Source organism: Lactuca virosa, chromosome 5 (assembly GCF_052849685.1).
Source record: "Lactuca virosa cultivar CGN04683 chromosome 5, Lactuca_virosa_CGN04683_v6, whole genome shotgun sequence".
Lineage (NCBI taxonomy): Eukaryota > Viridiplantae > Streptophyta > Magnoliopsida > Asterales > Asteraceae > Lactuca > Lactuca virosa.
In genome coordinates, this window is record NC_136430.1 from 125,701,869 (window position 1) to 125,711,141 (window position 9,273).

Here is a 9,273-nt window from a genome sequence, read left to right on the forward strand (position 1 = left end):
TTCTCCCCAGAGATATAATCTCATTCCCTAAGGAATCATACTCGTTTACTCCCAAAGGAACCTCTATCTCATTCCTGAAGGAATCATTCTTCTAACCATCTTTATCTCTACTATGTCACTCATCACATAATAGGTGTCCCATGGACATTCTATCTCTTTATCTCCTCAAGAGATCTTCTAATACATATATAGTACTTAACTCATTTAGTACATAATCGTTATCTATGTCTAGTAACGTATAGGTATTCTACACAACACCATTAATGTCTAGAATTACATACATACTCTTATGAGTATACTGCATATAATAATCTTATGTCACTTTCTACTATCTCTTGAGTATTAACACATACCCTTCTCATCTAATTAACATACTCTAGGTATACTTACATGTTATGCTACATGTTTCTAACATATACTTACATGTAGAGCCAAGGTGAGTTATTACTCCCACTCTCTTATTATTAATTTTGCTATATATTTAATCATATATACATATATATATATATATATATATATATATATATATATATTTCACCATGGAAATCACATACAAATCTTGGTCAAGGCTTCTAAACACTTGATTAAACATTACTAACAAGCTTTCTTAACATAATCTTACACAACTAACTTAATTGATCAAAAAAAGTGCAGCTTCCATCATAAGGGAGCCTGTCGGGAGTTACACTGCAATAGGTGCAACAAGAAGGGACACACCGCCTATTTCTATAGGACTCCGGCCCAACACATCACTCCAACCCCCAACGCTGAAGTAAGCCCAGTATGCCATACATGCGGTGAAACTGAACATTTTAAGAGAAATTGTCCAACGGAGAGGAATGACGGGGGAGTGGGAGGAGTTTAACAACAGGACGTGAAGAAGCAACGAGGAACCCAACTAGGATTTTGGTACGTTTCCAAACAACGAAAAATTAAGCATCGAATTTCACTAAAATTTTTGCCAGTTAAAAACATAATCATAAATTGCACCCTCATCCGAACACATCATTTATATAAAAACTAAGGGTCCTTGCAGGTGAACTAGGATGGCCTAGTGTATACATTAGGGTCGTATATAGTTAAGATTTTAAAGGCTTAGAGTGCGTGATTCCGCCTTATTTCCTGTTCCTTGTCTGGTTGTGGATTTAGGGCAGAGTCGCTCCGTTAACGGTCTTATCAATCTTAATTATACATGACTTGTATACACCAAGCGATTATAGAGGGACCTGGTAGGGATCATATTATCAAATTTCATCATTAATAATCGGAGCACTCGTACTGCTAGTACTCGCTAAACGCGGTACAAAATGTTCATAGTAATAATAACAAGGATAAAACCGGAACAATCAAAGATACATACGTAGATTACGCTATCGCTCTAAACAATCACTCCTTCCAAATCGACTTAACACCCGTTATGATAAGAAGTTCTGACGTTGTCATTATAAATCGGTTGGTTTGGTCCTCACTGTTACCAATTTCATGTGCTGCAAAGAGACCTTTCGCCTTAACCGACCAATTAATGAAACCCTTTCAACCTATAACCACAAACCTCCGAACCATGCCTTGCATCTGGATTCATAAGTACCTATGTAAAAGGTACAACGCTATTTCCTAACCCACAATAGAAATAGGAAACCAGAAGCAAAAGACATCAAAGGAATCCCTGAGGTTTATAACCTCCCCCAGATATTCCTGAATTTCTTTCGAAAACATCACCCATGTGTCAAGTTGAGTTTGGAATCGACTCGACTCTTGGAACCATCCTAGTAACCCAACCTCCAATGCCACATAGAACCAACACAAAAACAGACAATCACCGATCAATAGAATGACTTAATAAGTAAGGAAATTATCATGCCAAGCCTCTAACCTCAGGAAGCAAACCAGACATAAGTACTGCGTATCATCCTCAAATAGATGGACATAGTGAAAGGACGACACAAACTCTGGAAGTCATGCTCCGGGCTTGTGTGATAGACTTCAGTAATACATAAGATATTCATTCACCGCTAGTGGAGTTATCATACAACAATATTTATCACACATGCATACAAGATTCCCCATTCAAGGCCTTGTATGGATGCAAATGTTGCTTTCCGCCATGCTAGGCAAAAGTTTGAGATATCCAACTGGCTAGAAGGCATGTTGGAGATACTTAATGTATTGGCCTCGAGGTCACTCAGGAAATCACACAAAAGATCGTTCAGATCAAGGAAATGTTAAAGGCCACACACTTATAGTAAAAGTCCAATGGAACTCTCGTAGAGGGCTGAAGTTTGTTGGGAACGCGAAGACCAAATGAAACACAGGTACCCACAACTGTTCAACAGTGATACCTCCACTAGTGAAACGAAATAGTTTTAGAAACGAGATAATTTCGGGACGAAATTCCTTTAACGGGGAGGTAATGTGACATTCCAGAATTTAGGTCTGAATCTGTAAACGGTCAGTTCACCGCATACCCTTTTGTATCTTGACCGATTGAATTTTAATGCATATTTTAGTTGAAATATAGTATCATTTCGAATAAAATAATATATGAAATTATATCTTATCTCAAATTATGGAAAAGATTGACCGAAACTTAAAACGCAAACTGTAACTCTGGTTAACGACGGAAAAACTGAAATATTGTATTAAGAGTCTATAAACAAAGAAAATATTCTAGACTCGTAGTACATGTTTCCCTGATCGCGAATATATAAAGAACGTCAAAAACGGAGTTCGTGTGCAAAAGATATGACCGTTTTAAGAAACCAAACCGGTATAACACTACTTTTATCCGATTTCATAAACCGAATTGATCCGTTAAGGCACTTGCACACCTCAGATGGAAATCTTGAAAGCGCTTATGAACTCAGACTACGGTCTAATATTTTATTTAAAACTCGAAATAGTTTCGGTAAAAATATTTGTTAGAGTCAGAAAAATCAGACGCTTCAGACCAATTTGACGCGAAATTTCAAACGCAAATTCCCGGAGTTCTACAACTCGGAAAAATATTTCGTTTGGGATTTTGAAACCCTGGAATTAATATCTATTACATGGCACAATCGGATAAATTTCACGACATCAGAAATTAGACACGCGAGGAAGAAATCTGTTTTTAGGACAAAATAAATGTTATGCATTTAAAAAAAAAAAAAAAAAAAAACTGTAGACCAATGCAATGCAGCCCACGTCTCTCTCTCCTACGCCTCTATCCCTCTTTTGGACCTTGTGAAAGTCAACTTTACCCTGTTGTAGTGGTGCAGGAAATCCTTTTCCTCTGAACCTAATTGTTGTTATGCTGGAAGAGTGAAAGAGATTGAGATGGTTGTTTGTCCTTGGACTAAACCCACAGCAACCTTAAAACATCGTCCTCCCACCATTGTTGGACCAAAACATCACCACCTCACCTCCTTTCCCCTCCTTCTCATTAAATTACTGTCAGGAAACGAAGAGGGAATCAAGAGCAGTCGAGGACTGCCACCCTTATACCACATGTGACCACCGTGAACCACCCTCAAACACCCTACCTTCACGTCCTTTCTTTTTCTTCTGTTAACTCCCTTCCTTCTTACACTGTCAAGCACAACCTCCACCAAGGAAGGGTGTTGTTGTTGTTGTAGTTGTGCCATTCAGCACCGCCATAGGCCGCCACCAGCCTCTACCATTTATGTTTTCCGTGGGCTGCCAACGGTAAACACAACACCCCACCACCCGCCTGCAACGCCGACCCATTCCGCCGTCACCACCCGATGCCACCTAGGCCGCTGCTACTGTGAAGAATCCAACCACCGTCAGCCACTGATTTCGATCACCATCGACTTCTCCTTCCTCCCTTGTGTAATTCCCGTCGAGTGTAAGCCAAAACGAAGCAGCAGAAGGCCGCCGGAGCAGCCTCCTGCCACTACAGCCACCAACCTCTTGACGCCACCACCATCTTCTGCCATTGGTAAGCCACTGCTACTCCCTCTTTTTATTCTTGCGTCAGCCCCACCGTCGATTACAACAGAGGCCAAGAGACCCAGCAAATGGGTCTTGTTTTTGTTCCATGCTCGAACCGTAAACGCGAGGGAAGGAAACGAAATGGTCTCGTGTTCTTCGTTTTCTTTCTTCCCGCTCACGATCTGAAGGACAGGAAGCCAATTAATGTGCAAACATTGATTCATTCCATTTAAAATAAACCCTAAAGCATGCTGAAATTACGAGTTCAGACCCTCATTGCAAAATAGTTCACAACCAAGTCAAACTGCCAATTAAATTAAACAGAATTGGTCCCTCCACCATAAGCCCTAACAAATTTAGTCCTGAAACTCAAATCAGTTTGAAATATGCACATTTAGCCCCTGGTTTTGAGAATATTTTTTTTAAAATCAGTCCCTGAAGTATGATTTTTGCAAAATTAACCCCTAGAGTTTATTTATTTTAACAAAGACCACCCTATACTTATTAATTAATACCAAAATTTACCCTTTTGGTTTTATTAGGTAGCATAAATATACTCGTTGGTTCGTTTTAAGAACAAAGAATATACGAGAAGTTTTTACGACGAGTTTCTCACCATGAACCTCGTTCATGCTGCGAAGGTGAGTGTTACGGCCCCTTTTTATGTTTTAATATTTTGGGGGGGAATACATGTGAAATATATATATATAAATATTTTTTTCGGTTATGAAATGTGTTTATAAACATGCTGAATCTACATATCGGCTATGGAATACGCATATAAAACATATATCTAGTTTTAATACTTAATGTTGTCAAAATAATATATTATAAACCGATTTCTTTACGATAAACATGCATTTAAAAATATTATTAGTCATGTGCATAATTTATTTCACTTACATCGAGCATGTACAAACATATTTATTAATTATATATGTACAAATTATAACAATTATATCTTGGATATCATTCATGCATATGAAGAAACATTTTATCTATTTAAGCGAGTTACATACATGTTTACAGATTTATCGAACTTATTCAGCTTTTATAGTGAAACTTTACCGTATAACCTAGTTAATGGCCTCTATAGTGAGACAGTATTCATTACCTAAGTTTAACCACTTAGTATTCCCATTTAACTATAACCGTTAATCCTCGGAGCGAGATACGTATGTATAGATCTATACGGGTTGACACCCCCACCTGCGGTTGCTAGCTACAACCTCGACTGATCAATCGAAGCGGGTGAATATTTATCTTTGGTATAACTACGACGTCTAATGAAGCGTTGTGCAGGGATTATAACTGGTCACATAGCTTGGTTATAGGACTCACTATAGGCATTAACCAAACTCTTTAACTAGAAACCACGGATCCGGTTTCTCTGTTTATCAAGCATTTTAAGTATGGACTTACTTATGGTTTAACTCTTTATCAAACATTTTAAGTATGGATTTACTTATGGTATAACTCTTTATCAAACATTTTAAGTATGGATTTACTTATGGTTTAACTCTTTATCAAGTATTTTCAGTATAGAGTACTTATGGTTTATCTATTTATCAAACATTTTAAGTATGGATTTACTTATGGTTTAACTCTTTATCAAGTATTCTAGTATGGATTACTTATGGTTTATCTATTTATCAAACATTTTAAGTATGGATTTACTTATGGTTTATCTCTTTAACAACCATTTCAATCACGAATTTACATATGATTTAACCCTTTATCAAACATGGTTTTAACCACAAAAGAAATACTTTCTAGATTTATAAAGTATCATTACCGCGGTTAGCAGAAAACCTATAACTCTCACCAACCTTTGTGTTGACCCTCAAATCACATGTATTCTCAGGAGATCAGTGAACCAGCCTTTAACGAAAGATTTGTTCATGGATTTTCGGGCAATCTAGCCTCATTTAGTTCTTGTTATGTCGGCCTACTTGTTAAGGCGAATTTATGAACCTATTAATATATGTATGAACCTTGTATTCGAACTTTAAATTTGAATGTAACTACTATGTTGTTATTGTTGTAACTTGTGGTGTATATTTAATTTGCTTGGGATCCATGAACTAAGTCGCACAGCCCGGCGTATTCCGCCGCCTCGGCCGGGGGTGTGACATTTGGTGAGTATTTCGTAAATCCCTAGGGATTTAATACATTATTATGTTAATTTCATCCTACTTACACGCATTATTGTGTGTTGATATCCTTAGGGTATCATAAACTCCAAGAAGTTCATCAAATATATACTAGTGTTTTGGGCTCGAAATCTCTTCACCACACTTCAAATCATCCACCAAACCAAACCAAGGTGAGCTTCATACCCCCAAATTTCCAAGATTTTTCTATGTTTTAAGGGGGGGGGGGATACAAGTCAAACTTTTTTTATTCCACAATTAACTACAAATTTTTCATCTTTATGTTAACGATAAATTATTATTTGTACAAGTTATGGTATACTCTAGTTTTGGTATATATATATATATATATATATATATATATATATATATATATATATATATATATATTAGCAAAACTAACATGATCAATGTTATAAAATTATAAGAAAAGTTAAGATCTGTAAACTACATGGCTTCTGGGAACCTTTATTAAAAGATAGTTTTACTAGTAAACTTTGGTACAATATAGTCATGTACTAATCTAGTGGGTTTTAATACCTAAATACTATGTTTTGAATTCATATTTTTCATGCTGGAACACACCCTTATATTTATATAAAAGAGTATATAAATAATTTCAAACCAACAAGATAAACTATAATCAGTATAGTTTGGAAGTCACGACCCACACTTTTCAAAAGACATGCGTAATCATTTAAAGGTATAACTATCATGTTGTTACAAGAAAATGAGTCATAGTTCACGTAAATCTGTTAATGCTCTTGTGAGACACCTTTAGTCGTACCTACCTAGCGTACGCGGTAAGTCTTGTTAGTTATAACCAGAGTCTCCTGGAGGGAGAGCGGGGTAATTGTGTATAGATCTATGCGGGGTTGACACCCCCACACCTGAGTTGTTCGCTACAGCTAGACTAGGCCAGTCTAGGGTGAAAAATATCTTATAGAAAGCGACGCCTGAAAAACGTCAAGCCAGGCATTTAGGTCATTACTATGGCTATAACGAATCACATAGGGATAAACAAAATTATTTTAGGTTTACGAGAAGCTTACTTCATTAGTTTTATTGAATGAAATGAAACTATAAGATATTTTCTATATGACATTCACCTCCATCATGGTCTTAGGGTTTCAGACCACAACTCATCTTTAAGGAAATTACCGCATGTTCCTGGAACTATATATTATTACTTTACAAGGAAAGGATACCAAGGAACTACTTTCACTTTCAGCTCATATTTATGAAAATATAGGATTTTCTGGGAACACAGTCTTTACAAGTATAACAAAAGAAACAAAGGATATGCATGCATATATTCCCGGTTTTTGAACGAGACTGCAACCCTTCTTTTTTTGAAAATATCGGATTTTCTAAAAGTACTACGAGAACTATTTAAAACAAGTGTAAAACTATTTCGTACAAAAATGCTTATGAACTTACCAACTTTTTAGTTGACGTTTTTCAAAATGACTTGTATTCTCAGGGATCTAGCAGGCATGTACTCAACCCTTCTTGAGGGCTGGCATCGTCATTTTATGTTTTTCTTACCTTTTAGTTATTTGTAATCAACTTTTGAACAATCGCATTTGTAAACAATGTAATACTCGAAATCTAAATGTATGAATGTTTGTGTTGCTATGTTTCATTACTATTCAATTTTTATGATACTGTACATGAAGTCACTCCATCCGCCCCCAGACGTTTCCGCCGTTTTGGTTTGGGGTTGTGACAGATTGGTATCAGAGCATTGTTTATATTGAACTAGTATATCAAACCATACAAGATATACAACTATAAATACAATGGGACTAAAACACTATGACTAAAAGTACACTTTAAAAATATAAGTATTTTATAAAAGTATACATACTAGAACAATATCATAGTAAGAACAAAACCAAAGTATTTAGATGTTGGACACTATAGTCAAACCTAGACAATTATGTAATCATATCTGGGATAAATATAGCCTGATCAACTATATTTATTTGAGATACGACCAACATGTGTTTGGGAGTGGTAGTGGTGTTGCAACAAGTCTAAAACTTACCAAATCTACATGTAAAGGAACATTAGAATCAAATATATATAATTAAAATACTATAGGAGTATTTTAGGCATCATAACTACTGAGTACATACGTTAAGTTTTTTATAATCTGTATACGCTATGTGAATATATGAGGACCCTGTAAGGAGCATCATAAGAATTTCAATAAAGATACCCATATTAATCTCATAGATTCTTTAGACCTTCTCAATATCGCACGAACAACATAAGTACAAGTAACCACTCCAACAATCAGCAGAAGAGTAAAGAGTTGGAGAAATCATTAAGGAACCTTACCCTATCAAGAGCAGACATAAGGGGGCTCGCTCGAGCATCCAGGGACGGGCTCTCCATTATGAAGTAATGGAAATCAGTGACAAAATCGAAGCCTGATGGAGCGAAGATTCAACATATCTACGAGGAACGAGAACACCATACCGATGCCCGGAGACAACGAAAACTCTACTGCTGAAACTAGGATAATCATAACAAGGATAGAAATGCGGAGAGAAAAACCACTCACGAGGGGTACGAGGTGGTAGAACACCTTATGCGTCACTCTGAAAATTAACGAACTAATATATATAACCTAGTGAGTTAGTGATTACACTACTCACACTATGTGTTAGGCATATCGCCTCTCTCATCGCATCTAGTAATAATAAATCAAGCAAGATACGCCCTCCCAAGATCTATAAAACCCGAGCCAACATAAGGATTTGATGACTATAATCTATTTGGGTAATATATGTACAATACCTATTTCTACTCTAAATGCATCATAGGGATGTAAGTCGAAACAATAAGAATCCTGCCACAAAACGTGAAACGTATATGAAAATAGATAGAGTACAACTACAAATCACCATAGTTACTTACGAGCTTGCTTATCATCATGCAACAAAATCATGTCTTCCCACGGAAATAACCACACACCGGTGAGATGTGACAACCCGGAAATTTCTATCTGGTACAACTATTCACCCCATTAGAAGTCAGATTTGTTTTCGCTAAATTCTAAGCTGTTTGGAGTCATTTTGTTTATTCAAAAGCCTAGTACTTCGATAAATAATTAACTTTAGAGGTTTTCGTGCATCACTTAAGTCTCAAAACTCCAAGAATTTGGAGTTTACGGCCC

The 9,273-nt window shown here is 36.4% G+C and overlaps 1 long non-coding RNA gene across 1 annotated transcript; it reads left to right on the top strand.

Annotated features, from left to right (window-relative positions):
- The first annotated feature begins 5,992 nt into the window (after positions 1–5,992).
- On the top strand, positions 5,993–7,670 carry LOC145115002 (uncharacterized). The gene is made up of 3 exons (XR_013711382.1): positions 5,993–6,071; positions 6,162–6,259; positions 7,570–7,670. It is a non-coding gene; the product is annotated as an uncharacterized LOC145115002 (long non-coding RNA).
- Positions 7,671–9,273: the final 1,603 nt, after the last annotated feature.